Consider the following 20,551-nt stretch of genomic DNA (forward strand, 5'->3'; position numbering starts at 1 on the left):
TTCCCTACATTGAGCTTATAGCCCGAACACTCCCCAAACTCCCTTAGAGTCTGCATGACCTCCACCATCCCCTCCATTGGATCCGCCACGTACAGCAACAGGTCATCCGCATATAGCGACACCCGATGTTCTTCTACCCCTCGGACCACCCCCCTCCATTTATTAGACTCCCTCAATGACATGTCCAATAGTTCGATCGCCAATGCGAACAACAGGGGGGACAGGGGGCACTCCTGCCTCGTCCCTCGGTACAGTCGAAAGTACTCCGACCTCCGCCGGTTCGTCACTACACTCGCCATCGGGGCTCTGTAAAGGAGCTTAACCAAATTGATAAACCCTACGCCGAACCCAAACCTACGCAGCACCTCCCAGAGGTACTCCCACTCTACTCGGTCAAAGGCCTTCTCCGCGTCCATAGCTGCCACTAAATCCGCCTCTCCCTCCTCCGATGGCATCATTATCACGTTTAAGAGCCGCCGCACATAGGTGTTTAGTTGCATGCCCTTTACAAATCCCGTCTGGTCCTCGTGGATTACCCCCGGGACACAGTCCTCGATCCTCGTGGCCAGCACTTTTGCCAGCAACTTTGCATCCACATTGAGGAGCGAGATCGGCCTGTACGATCCACATTGCAGTGGGTCCTTGTCCCGCTTTAGGATCAAAGAAATTGTCGCTTCCGACATTGTCGGGCGCAGGGTCCCATCCTCTCTTGCCTCATTAAAGGTCCTCACCAGTAGCGGGGCCAACAGGTCTGCGTACTTCCTGTAGAACTCCACCAGGAATCCGTCCGGTCCCGGGGCCTTCCCCGCCTGCATGCTCCCCAAACCCTTGCTCAGATCCTCCAACCCAATTGGTGCCCCCAAACCAGCCACCTCTTGCTCCTCCACCCTCGGGAATCTCAGCTGATCTAGGAATCGTCTCATCCCCTCTTCCCCCGCTGGGGGCTGGGATCTGTACAGCTCTTCATAAAAGGCCTTGAATACCTCGTTTATTTTCGTCGCACTCCGAACCGTGGCTCCCCTTCCATCTTTGACTCCCCCTATTTCCCTCGCTGCCATCCTCTTACGGAGCTGGTGTGCCAGCATCCGACTAGCCTTTTCCCCATACTCGTAGGTCGCCCCCTGCGCTTTCCTCCACTGTGCCTCCGCCTTCCCTGTGGTCAACAGGTCAAACTCCGTCTGGAGCCGTCGTCTTTCCCCAAGTAATCTTTCCTCCGGGGCCTCTGCGTATCTCCTGTCCACTCTCAAAATCTCCCCCACTAACCTCTCCCTTTCCATACCCTCTGTCTTCTCCCTATGAGCCCTAATGGAAATTAACTCTCCCCTGATCACCGCCTTCAACGCCTCCCATACCACCCCCACCCGCACCTCCCCGTTGTCATTGGCCTCCAAGTACCTTTCGATACACCCCCTCACCTTCCCACACACCACCTCGTCCGCCAGAAGTCCCACATCCAGCCGCTACAATGGGCGTTGGTCCCTCTCCTCTCCCAGCTCCAGTTCCACCCAGTGCAGGGCATGGTCCGATACGGCTATAGCAGAATACTCCGTCCCCTCCACCCTCGGGATGAGCGCCCTACCCAGAACAAAGAAATCTATCCGGGAGTGGGCTTTGTGTACATGGGAGAAGAAAGAAAATTCCCTGGCCTGCGGCCTTGCAAACCGCCATGGGTCCACTACCCCCATCTGATCCATAAACCCCCTAAGTACCTTGGTCGCCGCCGGCCTCTTTCCAGTCCTTGATTTGGAGCAGTCCAGTGCTGGATCCAACACTGTATTGAAGTCCCCTCCCATTATCAGGCCTCCTATCTCCAGGTCCGGAATGCGCCCCAACATGCGCTTCATGAATCCTGCATCATCCCAGTTCGGGGCGTATACATTTACCAACACCACCCACGTCCCTTGCAGCCTACCGCTCACCATTATATATCGCCCTCCATTGTCCGCTACAATAGTCTTGGCCTCAAATGACACATGCTTTCCCACCAGAATTGCCACCCCTCTATTCTTCGCGTCCAGTCCCGAGTGGAATACCTGTCCTACCAATCCATTTCTTAACCTGACCTGGTCCGCCACCTTCAGATGTGTCTCTTGAAGCATGGCCACGTCCGCCTTCAGTCCCTTTAAGTGTGCGAACACTCGAGCCCTCTTCACCGGCCCATTCAGGCCCCTCACATTCCACGTTATCAGCCGGATTGGAGGGGCTCTCACCCCACCCCCCCCCCCCCAACGCCCCGCCGACTGGCCATCTCCTTTTCTGGGCCAGTCCCATGTCCACGCCTCCCTCACCCTCCAGTCCCCCCAGAAGGGGGACACCCGTCCCGACCACCTCTTCTGTGTCCCATTCCCTTTTGGCCAGTGCAGCAGCAACCCTTTCCCCCCCTTCCCCCCCCTCCCCTCCCCCCCGCTAGACCCCTGTCTAGCTTTTTTGCTCCCCCCATGTCACTCCCGTAAGTCAGCTGACGCCTGCTGACCCCGGCTTCCCCCGCCGTCCCATTGACCTCCCCGCGTGGGAGTCTCCCAATCCATATGCATTCCTTCGTTCCCCTTCCCGCCTTTCTTCCTGCGCGCGGGAAAAAATCCTGTGCTTTCCAAAGCCCGCTCCGCCCCCTCTGGCGCAGCTCCTGTCGCGGCCTTGTCTCTCTCCCCCAGCCCATGTAACATTTCCTGCGCATAATTGACCCCCTATATACAACAACCATCACACATCAAACCTCAAACATCCCCCCTACCCTCACAAACTCTCAGTTAGAGTCCAACTTTTCGGCTTGTACAAAGGTCCACGCCTCCTCAGGCGTTTCAAAGTAATAGTGTTGGCCCTTGTATGTGACCCACAGTCGCGCTGGCTGCAGCATTCCGAATTTCACTTCTTTCCGGTACAACGCCGCTTTGGCCCGGTTGAAACCCGCTCTCTGCTTTGCAACCTCCGTGCTCCAGTCCAGGTATATTCGGATCTCTGCATTGTCCCACTTACTGCTCCGTTCCTTCTTGGCTCATCTCAGGACCCACTCTCTGTCCGTGAACCGGTGGAACCTCACCACCATCGCCCTTGGCAGCTCATTTGCCTGGGGCTTCTTCGCCAGCACCCGATCTGCCCCGTCCAACTCCAGCGGCCTCGAAGGGGCCTTCGTGCCCATCATCGTCTCGAGCATCGTGCTCGCGTATGCCCCAGCATCAGCCCCCTCCACTCCCTCAGGGAGACCTAGGATTCGCAGATTCTTTCTCCTCGACCTGTTCTCCAGGTCTTCAAGTCTTCCCGCCCACCTCTTGTGCAGCGCCTCGTTCTGCTCCACTCTCACCGCCAGGCCCACGAGCTCATCCTTGTTCTGACTGACTCTTTTCTGTACCTCCTGGATCTTAGCTTCAAAGAAAGAAGAACAAAGAAATGTACAGCACAGGAACAGGCCCTTCGGCCCTCCAAGCCCGTACCGACCATACTGCCCGACTAAACTACAATCTTCTACACTTCCTGGGTCCGTATCCTTCTATTCCCATCCTATTCATATATTTGTCAAGATGCCCCTTAAATGTCCCTATCGTCCCTGCTTCCACTACCTCCTCCGGTAGTGAGTTCCAGGCACCCACTACCCTCTGCGTAAAAAACTTGCCTCGTACATCTACTCTAAACTTTGCCCCTCTCACCTTAAACCTATGCCCCCTAGTAATTGACCCCTCTACCCTAGGGAAAAGCCTCTGACTATCCACTCTGTCTATGCCCCTCATAATTTTGTATACCTGTATCAGGTCGCCCCTCAACCTCCTTCGTTCCAGTGAGAACAAACCGAGTTTATTCAATCGCTCCTCATAGCTTATGCCCTCCATACCAGGCAACATTCTGGTAAATCTCTTCTGCACCCTCTCTAAAGCCTCCACATCCTTCTGGTAGTGTGGCGACCAGAATTGAACACTATACTCCAAGTGTGGCCTAACTAAGGTTCGATACAGCTGCAACATGACTTGCCAATTCTTATACTCAATGCCCCGGCCAATGAAGGCAAGCATGCCGTATGCCTTCTTGACTACCTTCTCCACCTGTGTTGCCCCTTTCAATGACCTGTGGACCTGTACTCCTAGATCTCTTTGACTTTCAATACTCTTGAGGGTTCTACCATTCACTGTATATTCCCTACCTGCATTAGCCCTTCCAAAATGCATTACCTCACATTTGTCCGGATTAAACTCCATCTGCCATCTCTCCGCCCAAGTCTCCAGACAATCTAAATCCTGCTGTATCCTCAGACAGTCCTCATCGCTATCCGCAATTCCACCAACCTTTGTGTCGTCTGCAAACTTACTAATCAGACCAGTTACATTTTCCTCCAAATCATTTATATATACTACAAAGAACAAAGGTCCCAGCACTGATCCCTGTGGAACACCACTGGTCACAGCCCTCCAATTAGAAAAGCATCCCTCCATTGCTACCCTCTGCCTTCTATGGCCTAGCCAGTTCTGTATCCACCTTGCCAGTTCACCCCTGATCCCGTGTGACTTCACCTTTTGTACTAGTCTACCATGAGGGACCTTGTCAAAGGCTTTACTGAAGTCCATATAGACAACATCTACTGCCCTACCTGCATCAATCATCTTAGTGACCTCCTCGAAAAACTCTATCAAGTTAGTGAGACACGACCTCCCCTTCACAAAACCGTGCTGCCTCTCACTAATACGTCCATTTGCTTCCAAATGGGAGTAGATCCTGTCTCGAAGAATTCTCTCCAGTAATTTCCCTACCACTGAAGTAAGGCTCACCGGCCTGTAGTTCCCGGGATTATCCTTGCTACCCTTCTTAAACAGAGGAACAACATTGGCTATTCTCCAGTCCTCCGGGACATCCCCTGAAGACAGCGAGGATCCAAAGATTTCTGTCAAGGCCTCAGCAATTTCCTCTCCAGCCTCCTTCAGTATTCTGGGGTAGATCCCATCCGGCCCTGGGGACTTATCTACCTTAATATTTTTTAAGACACCCAACACCTCGTCTTTTTGGATCACAATGTGACCCAGGCTATCTACACCCCCTTCTCCAGACTCAACATCTACCAATTCCTTCTCTTTGGTGAATACTGATGCAAAGTATTCATTTAGTACCTCGCCCATTTCCTCTAGCTCCACACATAGATTCCCTTGCCTATCCTTCAGTGGGCCAACCCTTTCCCTGGCTACCCTCTTGCTTTTTATGTACGTGTAAAAAGCCTTGGGATTTTCCTTAACCCTATTTGCCAATGACTTTTCATGACCCCTTCTAGCCCTCCTGACTCCTTGCTTAAGTTCCTTCCTACTTTCCTTATATGCCACACAGGCTTCGTCTGTTCCCAGCCTTTTAGCCCTGACAAATGCCTCCTTTTTATTTTTGACGAGGCCTACAATATCACTCGTCATCCAAGGTTCCCGAAAATTGCCGTATTTATCTTTCTTCCTCACAGGAACATGCCTGTCCTGTATTCCTTTCAACTGACACTTGAAAGCCTCCCACATGTCAGATGTTGATTTGCCCTCAAACATCCGCCCCCAATCTATGTTCTTCAGTTCCCGCCTAATATTGTTATAATTAGCCTTCCCCCAATTTAGCACATTCATCCTCGGACCACTCTTATCCTTGTCCACCAGTACTTTAAAACTTACTGAATTGTGATCACTGTTACCGAAATGCTCCCCTACTGAAACATCTACCACCTGGCCGGGCTCATTCCCCAATACCAGGTCCAGTACCGCCCCTTCCCTAGTTGGACTGTTTACATATTGTTTTAAGAAGCCCTCCTGGATGCTCCTTACAAACTCCGCCCCGTCTAAGCCCCTGGCACTAAGTGAGTCCCAGTCAATATTGGGGAAGTTGAAGTCTCCCATCACCACAACCCTGTTGTTTTGACTCTTTTCCAAAATCTGTCTACCTATCTGCTCCTCTATCTCCCGCTGGCTGTTGGGAGGCCTGTAGTATACCCCCAACATTGTGACTGCACCCTTCTTATTCCTGATCTCTACCCATATAGCCTCACTGCCCTCTGAGGTGTCCTCTCGCAGTATAGCTGTGATATTCTCCCGAACAAGTAGCGCAACTCCGCCTCCCCTTTTACATCCCCCTCTATCCCGCCTGAAACATCTAAATCCTGGAACGTTTAGCTGCCAATCCTGCCCTTCCCTCAACCAGGTCTCTGTAATGGCAACAACATCATAGTTCCAAGTAGTAATCCAAGCTCTAAGTTCATCTGCCTTACCCGTAATGCTCCTTGCATTAAAACATATGCACTTCAGGCCACCAGACCCGCTGTGTTCAGCAACTTCTCCCCGTCTGCTCTGCCTCAGAGCCACACTGTCCCTATTCCCTAGTTCTCCCTCAATGCTCTCACCTTCTGACCTATTGCTCCCGTGCCCACCCCCCTGCCATACTAGTTTAAACCCTCCCGTGTGACACTTCGTGGGCCTTCTGGGTGACCCTGAGTCCTTCAATTGCCGAAAGCATAGGCGCCAACATCTCTTTGCACATCTCCTCGCGCTGCTCCTCGAAGAAGCGCTTGATGAACTCCTGCAGCTCCCCTTTGTCCCTGGCCGCCGCCATTTTGTTTTCTTTCCCTCGCTTCTCCTGTTGCTCCAGTGCCACTCCTTTGGCCGTTACACTTCTGGTCCGTTTCATAGAAGTTGGCAGTGTTTGCTTCACCAGTCTGTCCCAAAAAGTCTATGGAAACTCCTGAAAAAGGTCTGAGAGTCGGTTCTCGACGGGAGCTGCTGAATGCGCGACCCACTCCTCCATGGCTGCCACCAGAAGCCTCCCTGTTAGGGTTTTTCTGAGGATGTAAGTAGTAAGATAGATAAGTGGGAACTAATTGATTTAGTGTACTGGGGTTTTCAAAAAGACATTCAATAAAGTGGCACACAAACGATTCTTGCACAAAATTAGGATTCACGGGGTTTGGAGGTAATTTTAGCATGGATTGAGGGTTGGTTAATGGATTGAAAACAGAGTGTAGGAATAAACAGAGCAATTTTGGGTTGGTAGGCTGTAATAGTGAGGCACCACAAGGACCAGTACTTGGGCTTCAGCTGTTTCCAATTTATATTAATGATTTAGATGAGGGAATTGAATGTAAGGTAACAAAGTTTGCTGCCGATATAAAGTTATGTAGGAAACTAGGAAGTGAGGACGATGTAAAAAAGTTGCAGAGCGTTAAAGACAGGTTGGGTGAGTGGGAAAGAACATGGAAGATGGAATACATTGTGGTGAGAGATTGGGAAATGTTTGCATTCACAGGGATATGGATATTTTTCTACGTGAATCATCGTACGTTAACATCCAGGTACAGCAGGCAATTAGGAAGGCAAATGGCATGTTAACTTGTGGGTTTCTTTTTAAAATTCCAATTAAGGGGCAATTTAACATGGCCAATCCACCTACCCTGCACATGGGGAGAATGCACAAACTCCACACGGCCAGTGACCCAGGGCCAGGATTAATTCCAGGTCCTCGGTGCTGTGAGGCAGCAGTGCTAACCACTGCACCACCCTGCCGCCCCATGTTAGCTTTTGTTACAAAGCGATTGGAGCATAAAAGTAAGGAATTAAAAAAAAAAAAATTTAGTGTACCCAATTCATTTTTTTCCAATTAAGGGGCAATTTAGTGTGTTCAATCCACCTACCCTGCACAGTGGGGGCGCAACCCACGCAAACACAAGGAGAATGTGCAAACTCCACACAGACAGTGACCCAGAGCCAGGATTGAACCTGGGATCTCGGTGATGTAAAGCAGCAGGTCTAACACACTATGCCACCGTGCTGCCCATAAGAAAGTCTTATTACAATTACACAAGGTATTGTTCAAGTCACTCCGGAGTACTGAATGAAGTTTTGGTATCCTTAAATAAGTTAGGGCATACTTGCCCGAGGTGAAGTGCAACAAAGGTTTGCCAGACAGGTCCTTGGGATGAGGGGATTGTTTTATGAGTAGAGATTGAGTAGATGAGGCCTATATTCCCTCAAGTTTAGGAAAAAGAGAGATGATCTAATTGAGGTTGACTCTTAAGGGGTTGCCAGGGTCAATGCTGAGAAAATGTTTCCCTAGGATATTTTTAAAAATTGTTTAATGGGATTAGGGCATCATTGGCAAGGGCAGTATTCGTTGCTCACCCCTACTTGCCCTTGAGTGGCTTGCTACGCCATTTAAGAGCGCAATTAAGAGTCAACCACATTGCTATGATTCACATATAGACCAGAACAGCAGAGTTCCTCCCCTCAAAGACATTTGTGCACCAGTTGGGCTTTTTTCTTTTACGACATTCAATAATAGTTTCATGGCACTGTTACTGAAACAATTACTACTATTAGTTAAATTTACATTCCACTTGGTGGGATCTGAACCTGTGTCCTCTGGGCAATAATCTGGATCTGGATTACTAGACTAGTGCACCACTAAGCCACTATCTCCCCCATGCCGTCACAGTCTCAGAATAAATTGAGATGAGGAGAATTTTATTGGGGACTAAAATAATTCATGAACATAGGGATAGTTGGGGTTGAGCTAGATGATCAGCCATGATCAGAGTCATATGGCAGAACAAGCTCAAAAGACAAATGTCCCATTCCAGCTCTTACCTATTATGTTGTTATGCCTACAAGCAATTACAGGAATGGGAATCTATTCAATCCTACCACATATTATTTTCTTTTTTAAAATTTAGAGTACCCAATTATTTTTTTCCAATTAAGGGGCAATTTAGCATGGCCAATCCACCTACCCTGCATATCTTTAAGTTGTGGGGGTGAGACCCACGTAGACACGGGGAGAATGTGCAAACCCCACACGGGCAGTGACCCGAGGGAGGGATCGAACCTGATTACGACAGATTATAATGGAATCGGCCACTTCCTGTCCATTTCATGGAGTGTTCAGTTTTCTTTATTTATACCATTCCCTCACAAGAGATTATCTGACAATATTCCACAGCAACTAGTTACTTTGCAGCAGCTCATACAAAGGGCCATTTCTCAGAAGTGGCCCTTGTAAATGCACTGGAATAGTCATTTTAGAGGCAGCAATGCTACATGCGTTTATTTGATGTTGTCCCATGATCATTTCAACAGGGCTGATTGTACAATAATAAGCAGCAGGCACCTATCTTGCCTAAACTAAGGAAGCTGTTGCTAAAATTTCATAATTAAGTTATCAGGGACTAGGTATTGAGCTTGAGACTATCCTGGTTAGTAGCACAAACTACAATCCTGTCATCCTGAGGAGAAAAAATGTCTTTGAACCTCTAATCCTGCTGGCATTTAAGCCTATTCCAAACTGTGTAGATGAGTGTGTCCCAAACCTTTTATGTCCTTAGGTTCTTGATACATGGACATTGTATTGTACTCTGTTTATTCAAGAACATGATAAATTAGAATTGTTACGATGCAGAACGAGGCCATTTGGCCCATCAGATCTGCACCGGCTCTCCAAATAAGCATCATGGCTTAAGAAATAATTTTTTAAAAATTAGTCATTCTATTACCAGTGGATGGAAAAAGTCAGAAAAATCTACACATGTCAGCAAACTATGGTTCAATAATTGAATCTCTTCAAACCCTTCTAATTTACCTCAAGTTCATTCTGTTTTGTAAATGTTTATACTTAGAATTATGTCTTATTTATCTCAAGTGCACTCGAATAAATATGAAAACAAGTCTTCGTTCGGGTTGCCCAATGCAATATTAGTAAATTTACATTCTGCAAAAATGCTGCCCAACAATTCTCTCCATAGCTCAGCAATTTATGTACAGAGACAGCAGCCCCATCCTTTCTAAATGCTCAGGTAGAAAATAAGAACACTAATCTGTGTAAATTATACCATCAAAATTTCCACTCTAATAAATTTCCTTTCAGATGTATCTCTAAAGAGCACCAGCCTTTCATGTGATCAGCCTCACACTTCCGCTACTACCAGCTCTGAGGAAGTAACTAACTGATAAACACATCATAAAAAAGCTGCAGCCTCAAGTCAACAGAGGACTCAAATTAATGCGTTTGTACCTTCTTTCCCGCAGTGTGCTGGTAGACAGTTAGTATTTGAGGGGACGTCATTATCTGGAAGGCAAATACTGAAACAGATGAGTTGGAAAGGATGTTTTTGTGCCGTTACCCCAGTTCGACAGGAAACTATTTTCTTAAATAAGCAATCGTTATTAGTTTTTCCTTATTCTCAGTTGCATCAAGTGAGGGAAACATCAAACTTCGATTTTTCCACTTACCGAACTACAAAGTTAAGCCTGGCTTCTAGAATATTGACTGTCAGAGAGATCCTGGTGTACAGGTCCACAGGTCACTGAAAGGGGCAATACAGGTGGAGAAGGTAGTCAAGAAGGCATACGGCCTGCTTGCCTTCATTGGCCGGGGCATTGAGTATAAAAATTGGCAAGTCATGTTGCAGCTGTATAGAACCTTAGTTAGGCCACACTTGGAGTATGGTGATCAATTCTGGTCACCACACTACCAGAAGGATGTGGAGGCTTTAGAGAGGGTGCAGAAGAGATTTACCAGGATGTTGCCTGGTATGGAGGGCATTAGCTATGAGGAGAGGTTGAATAAACTTGGTTTGTTCTCACTGGAACGAAGAAGGTTGAGGGACGACCTGATAGAGGTCTACAAAATTATGAAGGGCATAGACAGAGTGGATAGTGAGAGGCTTTTTCCCAGGGTAGAGGGGTCAATTACTAGGGGGCATAGGATGTTGCCTGGTATGGAGGGAAAATCTTATGAGGAAAGGCTGATGGACTTGAGGTTGTTTTCGTTGGAGAGAAGAAGGTTAAGAGGAGACTTAATAGAGGCATACAAAATGATCAGGGGGTTGGATAGGGTGGACAGTGAGAGGCTTCTCCCGCGGATGGAAATGGCTGGCACGAGGGGACATAGCTTTAAACTGAGGGGTAATAGATATAGGACAGAGGTCAGAGGTAGGTTCTTTACGCAAAGAGTAGTGAGGCCGTGGAATGCCCTACCTGCTACAGTAGTGAACTCTCCAACATTGAGGGCATTTAAAAGTTTATTGGATAAACATATGGATGATAATGGCATAGTGTAGGTTAGATGGCTTTTGTTTCGGTGCAACATTGTGGGCTGAAGGGCCTGTACTGCGCTGTATTGTTCTATGTTCTATGTTCTAAGGTGCGAGGGGCAAGGTTCAGAGGCGATATGCGAGGCAAGCTTTTTACACGGCGGGTAGTGGGTGCCTCAAACTCGCTGCCGGAGGAGGTGGTGGAAGCAGGGACGATAGTGACGTTTAAGGGGCATCTTGACAAATACATGAATAGGATGGGAATAGAGGGATACGCACCCCGGAAGTGTAGAAAACTTTAGTTTAGACGGGCTTGGAGGGCCGAAGGGCCTGTTCTTGTGCTGTACTTTTCTTTGTTCTTTGTTCTGTAGCCACCTGGGATGGCCACGTCCCGATTACAAAATGGACACTTGCAAAGAATGCAAGGAAAATTGGACAATGCTAAGAAACAAGCAGGTGCAAGCTCTGTCTGTTGATTAGAACCTTAAACGCTCAGACAGGACAGAAACTATCAAACGATTTACATACTAATGAGCCATCTCCGGGGACAAAAGGGAAACATTTAGAAACACAATGTTAGGACAGACTCCCCGGCACCAGAAGAAGCTAAGACAAAGCTGACTGACAGTCACCAGGACACGCCCAGCGATCAGGGAACTATCCCTCTATTAGAGGAAAATCGATACCGATGGTTGGGAAAGACCCAATTAGTTGAGGCCAAGTTCAAGGCCCACCCAAAAGAGCGCAAAGCCCTTTTGAGTATAAAAGGTATCCCCCAAGGGAGAACGCCCTGCTTTGGCCTTGGCTCTCAGCGAAGAGAGAGACCTGCCTAGCAGCTACAGCAGACCAAGTAAGTTCCAAGTCAACGCACGCTACGAGATAGACGCTCCTAGTTGCTACCCTGTAAATAGCTCACCCCAGCAGCCTCAGAACCGAGCAACGGCCATTGTTCCTCTGACTGAGTGGTGTTGTGTTGGGTGCTCTGCTACATAGACAAACCAACACGGTTGTGGATGGTACAACTCAGTTTTATTACTAACAATAACAACATCTGTAAACTAGTTACTGTGGTTCGTTCATTATCCTCTAACCTGTGGACCTAGCCCTAACACTATCTTGGAGAAGCACTCAGCGCATGGTGAATGTCTGAGTGGCACGCTGTGAGCTCTGTGCCCTGAGCTGTCTCCTGCTGGAATCAGCGGGATGTGTCATGTTCCCCGTTTTATAGTGTGTATGCTCTTGCCTGTGATTGGCTGTGATGTTGTGTGTGTATTGATTGGTCCATTGATCTGTCCATCAGTGTGTATGTTGTTTATCTGAATATCATGACAAATGGGCACCCAAAGCTAAGTATAGGCTTTAGTAATAGTAGGGCTTTAGTTTGTAGTGTTTATGCATGAGTAGATTTGACTGTGTGTAAATAAATGAGCATTGCTTTTGAACTTACTAACTGGTGTATCGAGTCATTGATCAGTATTCGGTTCTGAACCTCATGGCGGTGTCGAAAGATACCTGGCGACTCTTGAGCAAACGTGATTAAATAGAGCCAAATTAAGGACCAACCAAAAGTTAGCAACATTTACTGGCGACATCTGACGGGACTCGATTTAGAAGTGGCCTAACCACTCCGAGAGAACCCAAAATTTGAATTGAAAATCCAATTGGGAACAGAAAAACCACAAGCGTCAAAACAGTACTGATCAAGCCTCTGAGGTTCGGAAGTGTGTTAATGCATGCGTACTAACAGGGATATAAGGTAAACCTGAGAGATTCTGTTGCGAAAAACTGTCAGGGGTTTTGTAGGCCGGAAATTAGCGTAAGCCCTACCCGTGTTTACATCACCGCTTTATCACCCCCTGTTTCAAATTCAGTAGAGATCCGAGTAGAGAAAATGGCAATGAAGGCAATGGAACGCCTTATGAACCCCCAGGAATTTGAGGTCGCAGCGACCAGTAGAGTAGGACAGTGTCCCGTTTGGGAAGAAGAGATCAGGAAATATCTCAATTGGAAAGGATGGCCCCTTTGGAGTGAATCCTGCGATAATGAGGAAACAGGACCCGGGAGTATAGGACATACTTGGTGGGAGAACCTGTCAGAGATTCACAAGAAGAGCTTGGGAAAAGCTCGCAAGCCGATGACAATCGTGTCCTGTTTGGCACAATTGCGAGGCACAGAGGAGGTCGTTAGGACGCTCCGTAGAGAGATAGAGGAGAGAAACAGAACCAGTGAGGTAGATGTGAGTGAGGGAGAGAAAGAGAATCGAGATCTGAAAGAGCAGTTAGCAGCAAGGGACAGAGAGGTGGATGATGCCAAGTGGGCACATCAGTCTTGTCTCGCGCATTTGAACAGCTTTCAGACACAATATGATAAGGCCTACCAGGACACGCAACGTGCGGTCTTGGTAAGACAAGAAACAGAACAGCAAGTCGAGAAATTGCAGAAACAGTGCAATGATTTAAAAGCAGCCCTACGAGCACTCCATACTTCCACAACGGAACAAAGGCAGAGCTCCGTAGACCATGCAAAGTGCCGGAAGCAAATTGCAGAATTGCAATCTCTGCTGTCCGTGCAAAATGGATTTCAGAGTACATTCGGACCCCAATTAGATCAAGAAAATGGCCCCGACTGGCAGGAAATGAACGAGACTGCCCATAGATACGTACATGGGACATGTAGGCAGGAAAAACCCCAGAAAAGGAAAGCGCCCCAACTCCCAACCGAACAGGCAGAACACCCCCCCATGAATCCTGTGACCACACAACACAGGGCCGCAGGAGAAGGAGAAGCAGACTTCCTTTACACAACCCCGTTAACCGGGACCCAATTACGGGACGCGTGTGGAAAAATTACACCGTTCCTTCCCACATCCGACCCCCACCAATTTTTCGCGAAAGTCAGACAACAGGCAACCATGTGCGGCCTGGACGAAAAGGAGCAAGTGAAGCTCACAATTTTAAGCCTCGACCCTTCAGTCGTAGCAGCCCTTCCCGGCCCACAGAATGTAGGAGGAGGCACACTCCAAGAGATGCACACAGCGATCCTTGATGCGATCGGCTTTAACAGAGGAGATCCCATAGAAGGCCTAAATAAGCATAGGCAAAAGAAGACAGAGCACCCCACAGCGTTTGCTGGACGTTTGTGGATTCATTTTACCGCAGTTTTTGGAGAGTTAGCCCTCGCCCATTTGTCCCCAGATAATATGGCCAAATGGACCCGAATTCTAGTCTCCCACGCCACAGAAGCAGGACGAAAAGCTTACGCAAATTATGACCCCTCAGATGAGGCCCACAATGAAAAATGGGTTTTGAAGAGATTGTCCCGCGCTTGGGAGCAATCAATTGCAGGCAAAACCGCATTTATAACACCCGATGAAGAGCAGGTAGAAATGAACCCAGTTAAAGCACACCAGAACCCCGCATGGGTAAATGAGGGCAGGAACAGCCAACCCCAGCCCAAAACCCAGGAATGTTACAATTGTGGACAGCTAGGACACTTTGCACGAGAGTGCAACGCGCCCCAGAAACAGCAGAGAAACCAACAGGCACCCTAAACAAGAATAGGGCAAAGCCGATCCATAGCGTTAGCGCGCGTTCAGAGAGTACAGACATGAACGGCACCGACTGACGGTATTCGGGCTCCCCAACTTGGGTCTGTGACAGCCTTTGGGACAAGTCCGGTAGACCGGTAGTAGCAGGCAAAGTTCGGGGACAACCCGTGGAATTTCTTTTTTTTTTAAATAATTTTTATTCAAATTTTCACAAAATACCAACAACAAAATACAGAAAGAAAAGAACAAACCCCCACCCCCCCATATACATAAATAATAAATTAACAACCTTCATCAACACAAAGGCAAAAATACACACCCACTCAAGAAAAACGAAAAACGAACAAACCACCCCACCCCCCACCCACCCCCCACCCCCCCACCCCCCCCCCCCCACACAGCACGAGCCCCGCCACGCTCACAGTAGGAGAATACGTAAATAGGATTAGCTCAGTAGGAGACTTCTGGTTTGACCCTCGAGCCATTAGTGCAGACAAACAGGTGAGGGCAGTCCTGCAGGAACACAAAGCAGCATTTGCACAGCACAAGCTCGACTGTGGCAGTCTGACTGGCTTTGTGAATGTTACAGGTCCCGACCCTAAACCCCAGAAGCAGTACGGATTTCCCCAGGAAGCAGAGGGAGAAATCTCTGAAGTAATAGAGAGTTTGTTGGATCAAGGCGTACTCAGATCAGTAGCCTCGATAAACAACGCACCGATTTGGCCCGTCAGGAAACCGGATGGATCATGGCGACTGACCATTGATTACCGGGAACTGAACAATGTAACCCCAGCAGCAGCCCCCACCATAGCCACGAGTCCCGAGACCATGTTCAAACAGGGACTCCAGTCAAAAACAATTTCGGTTTTGGACATTAGTAATGGCTTCTGGTCCATTCCATTGGCTAAAGCGTGCCGGTACAAATTCGCCTTTACATTCCAAGGCCAACAATACACATGGACGTGCCTTCCACAAGGCTTCCACAACTCCCCCTCCATTTTCCACCGACAGCTGGCAAATGGATTAGCAAAGTTTTCCCGCCCCGATTGTCTGGTACAGTATGTAGATGACTTGTTACTACAGACTGACACAAAGGGAGAGCACATTTTGCTTCTCGCCGAACTCCTAGCACTCCTAAAAGAAATTGGTTGTAAAGTCAACCCGAAGAAGGCCCAGATTCTGAAAGAAGAAGTGATTTACTTGTGAACAGTGATCACTCATGGTAAACGTGAGATCGAGCACAAGAGAATTGACTCGATTGTCAAATTGCCCCTTCCCCACAATGTCTCAGCCCTCCGGTCATTTTTAGGACTGGTTGGTTACTGCCGAAACCATATTGACGGTTTCGCCACGAAAGCAGCGCCCCTTTCCGAACTTCTCAAGAAGCAGGCACCTTGGGAATGGCTTCCACAGCATACAGATGCCGTGGACATTTTAAAAAGAGCACTCAGTACAGCCCCCGCACTACAGGTCCCAGATCCACATTCCCCGTACGCTATCGAGGTAGCAAGCACCGACCGAACCCTTTCGGCCGTGCTCCTCCAGGAACGCCACAACCAGTTATGCCCCGTAGCATACGCCTCACGCATGTTAGACCCCGTAGAGCAAGGACTTTCTGCCTGTGAAAGGCACCTGCTCGCAGTTTTTTGGGCAGTACAATACTTCGCCTGCATTACAGGACTCAACCCCATCACCATCCTCACAGAACACACCCCGACACAGCTCTTGTTAGACGGCCAACTTAAAGATGGCACAGTCAGCCAAATCCGCGCAGCCCGTTGGACCTTCTTTTACAGGGACGGGACATCACGGTAAAGAGAACCAAAACCCACACATTCCTTGCTGATAATCTGCAATATGCAGGCACCCCTCATGAATGTGAGATCATCACCACTAAACACAACACAGGCACATTTATTCTCAAAACACCCCCCAGGAAAACAGGTAGTACACCCCAGAGACCCCAGCCCACAGACACGTGCGCACCCCTGAAGATATATGTGGATGGCTCCTCCACAGTGTTAAACGGAAAGAGAATCACCAGTTGCGGTATATATGTAGAGGACGCGCAGGGACTTTCCTTGAAGTTGCCAGGACACTTAGGCTCGCAGGCAGCAGAGCTGGCAGCAATTGCGTATATTGTAGACTAACCCAGACTCGTTCCCGACCCCAGCAGACATCTATTCAGACAGCCTGTATGTCTGCAATAGTTTGACAGAGTTCCTACCACTCTGGGAAACAAGAGGAATTGTTTCCGCGGACGGTAAAACTCTACCCTCAGCCCCATTACTCCGCCATATCTTAGAGACAGTGAAGGATAGGAAATACGGCATAATTAAGGTTCGCAGTCATCACCGTTCTTCCCCCCCTGGTAACGTTAAAGCAGGCGTCCTAGCGAAGGCAGGCTCCAGGCATGGTTATTTTTGGAACCCCCCCCCCCCAAAAAGCACCCCAGTACACGTAGTTCAGGTCTCACAGACCAACATTCAGGATTTAGCGAAGGCCCAGAAAGAGGACGAGAAACTCAGGGAAGTTTTAAAGGGAACCTTCCCAGCCCCGTACGACAAGTTTAGAAACGCAATCACCACACACGACGGTGTGATTTTAAAGGATGGTCTTGATATAGTTCCCAGCCAGGAACCAGATCATTTGTCAGTTCCATGACAATCATGGACACCAAGGAATTGAACCCACCCTAGCCCACCTCAGACCGCTTTGCTGGTGGCCTGATTTAAAAACCGATGTCACACACTACGTAGAGAATTGTTTAATCTGTGCACAGAACAATCCGGACAGATATACTAAAAAGGCTCAACTTAGTCATACCCGCCCCATTAATGGACCCTGGACAAATCTCCAGACAGATTATATAGGACCCCTACCCCCGTGCAGAAATGGTTACAAGTATATGTTGGTGGTCATAGACACCTTCACAAAATGGGTGGAAGCATTTCCGTCACGAACTAATACGGCCAAGACGACAGCTAAAATATTAACATACCACATCTTTACAAGATGGGGCCTCCCACGCAGTGTGGAGTCCGATCAAGGCTCCCATTTCACCGGACGTGTACTGAAAAACATCCTCACGATTTTCGGAATTCGACAGAAGTTCCATATCGCATACCACCCCCAGTCAAGTGGTATTGTAGAACAAATGAATAGGACAGTGAAAGCCACCCTCAGGAAAATGGTACAGCAAAATAATAGCACCTGGGATTCAGTACTCCCATTTGCTTTGATGTTTTTAAGAAACACGGTATCTACATCTACAGGATACACCCCCCACACCCTCATGAGCGGATGCCCCATGAAAGGCACTGAGTATTTACTAGGACTGGATTTGGCCAGCCCCGCAGTTACAGCCCTCACACATGAAAACGCGGTTACACAACTAGTACAGAACATAAAGGCAGCCCAACTCGCAGCAGCAGTGAGACTTGGAACCAGGAAGAAACAGAGCAAGGCCTGTTTTGACAAAACAGTACATGCCACTGAGTTTACAGTAGAACAACAAGTTATGCTTTCCCTTTACAACCCCAGTTCATTCCTCTCCCCAAAATTTTCCAGACCGTACTCCATTTCAGACAAAGTCAGCCCCTCAGTATACAAAATAACCTATCCCAATGGTAAGTCTGTGTGGTTTCATATAAACCAGCTCAAGGCTTATGGCTCACAGAATAACCACACACACCACATCCTGCTCGCAGCAGCCCACAGATGATGTATTCCTACCCTCCCCCAACCACTAAAGCCCGTCCTCAGACACAACTTCAACTCCGCCCCCAGAGGCACGACCCCGCCTCTCCGTTCCCTCAACCAGCAGCGACAGCGACAGTGTCAGCGATCACAATGACGACAGCCACAGCACACCACGATACGACTACACCCTTGCACCAGGCCCCACTCCCAGTGAATCTGAGCATGATTCTACCGACCCATTTGAGATCACTTATATCAAAGCCCCTGACCCAGACCCACCGCCCGACGATTATGGATTGAAACATAGTAGCTCCGACCTCGACACACGATTCTGGCACCGAGACAATTTGTTCAGGCTCATCTGGAACGATGAGGTGGTCCCCAATTCACCCCAAGTAGCTTTAGCGTGGTTACTACAGACAAGAGTTTGGCAGCCGGGAGAAGATGATGACTTAGAGTCTGACTCCCACCAAACGAATCCCTTTGCGACCCTGTTCGCTTTTGAGCAGTGAGGTGTCCAGGTGATGGAGAAAAAAGGAACCGATGGAGAGATACAGTGTCCTTTCTGATGGAACCTGCACCATGTTTGTTTGTTAGTGTTATCGTTAAGTGTTGTGTGTAAACTCGGAAAGTTTTTTCACAGTCACACGTCACCACCCCTTTTGACGCCCAATGGCTGTTAGAGGAACTAGTTTGTCCCCAGAAACTTGTTAATGGAACAAGTTTGTCCCAGACAATAGTTCAGAGGAACTAGTCTGTCGACAGAACCCGATTCATAGTTGATCTCCTAATTCGAGAGGCAGCCCCCCACGACGACCACATTCTTACCCGTTCTTGCCGGTTGCTCAGGCAGTGGAGAAACGGCATTGGTCCCCGCCCTGCCTGAGGACACCCCTCTGGTCAGCTATGCTCGGGTAGAGCACATAGGGTATTGATCACCGTCCTACCCAGGGATTCCACCCATTTCTTACCCGCCGCGGCCCATACGTACCCCATTTTGGCTCGTTACGTTCAAAATTCTTTTGTTTGGTTTTGGCAATCCTTAGGTTGCTTCCCTATGCTATTTACATCCTCAAACACTGGGATGGTAAATCACACAGGCTGCGAGCCGGCTCGCAGTACGGCAGTATTTTCTTAGATGTCTTGTCCAAATATTCGGTTTTTTAAAAAAATGAGTGAGTCACAGATGGTGACCAATTATAAAGGGAAATTGGCAGTAAAGGACAGACAGACAGACATACGAGATCTTAAGCAAGATAATAACATAAATTATGCTTGTGTTCACAGAACTCCAGAAACCCAGGAACCCCAGAGGAAGACAAAGAAGTCCGACGAAGATGAAGACAGCCTTCGCGTTCGCATGGATCTTAGCGGGATCCCTTCAGTTGCGCGCGGACGCTACCCCCCTGACCCCTACCACACAAACCGTAAATACTCTCACCCCTGTAATACACGGAACCCCAAGATAACTAGCCCAGCGACAGCTAGCAATACCCCGACCTGGTATGATAGGTTTAGCACCTGGTACTCACTCTCATATGTAGTCGAAGCACTCTTAGTGCTGGCGATACTTTGCAGTGTCGTGCAAACGTTTAGAGTCAGGAAATGGCGAAACAGAGCATATCGCTCTGGCGCCCCGGTATACAGATTTAGGTCCCCCATTTTCGGATTTCACCAGAACCCTGACCCCATTGGGACTGTTAAAGAGCATCCATTTTGTTTAATGTATTCTATGGAATAAAGAGATGTAAACCTCTGTGTCTGACTGCCAGGCAAGAGAAATTTGTGTGCTGCTATTTTGTACAGTTTAAGATGTATAGATTATTTTTGGATTGTTTAAATAAGGATAGTTTATTGAGAATAGTTAGAGGTTCCAGCTTTTTTATTTTTCTGTAATGCATGTATTAATGTCATAGCGCCCCGTAGAATATTTTGATAATTAATGTATTTAAAGTGGTTCAGGTAAAATTGTGTTGCATAGGATAGGACAGTGTAGAGCCTAAGCATGGGTGCTCTGGCGATCAGAGGATGAAGACGCCATTGTAATGTGATCCTTCACGCTTTGCGTTGAGGATCACAAGGAGGGAATGTAGCCATCTGGGATGGCCACGTTCCCAATTACAAAATGGACACTTGCGAAGAATGCAGGGAAAATTGGACAATGCTATGAAACAAACAGGTGCAAGCTCTGTCTGTTGATTAGAACCTTAAACGCTCAGACAGGACAGAAACTACCAAACGATTTAATACTAATGAGCCATCTCCGGGGACAAAAGGGAAAC

The sequence above is a fragment of the Scyliorhinus torazame genome, chromosome 2 (assembly GCF_047496885.1).
Source record: "Scyliorhinus torazame isolate Kashiwa2021f chromosome 2, sScyTor2.1, whole genome shotgun sequence".
Taxonomy (NCBI): Eukaryota; Metazoa; Chordata; class Chondrichthyes; order Carcharhiniformes; family Scyliorhinidae; genus Scyliorhinus; species Scyliorhinus torazame.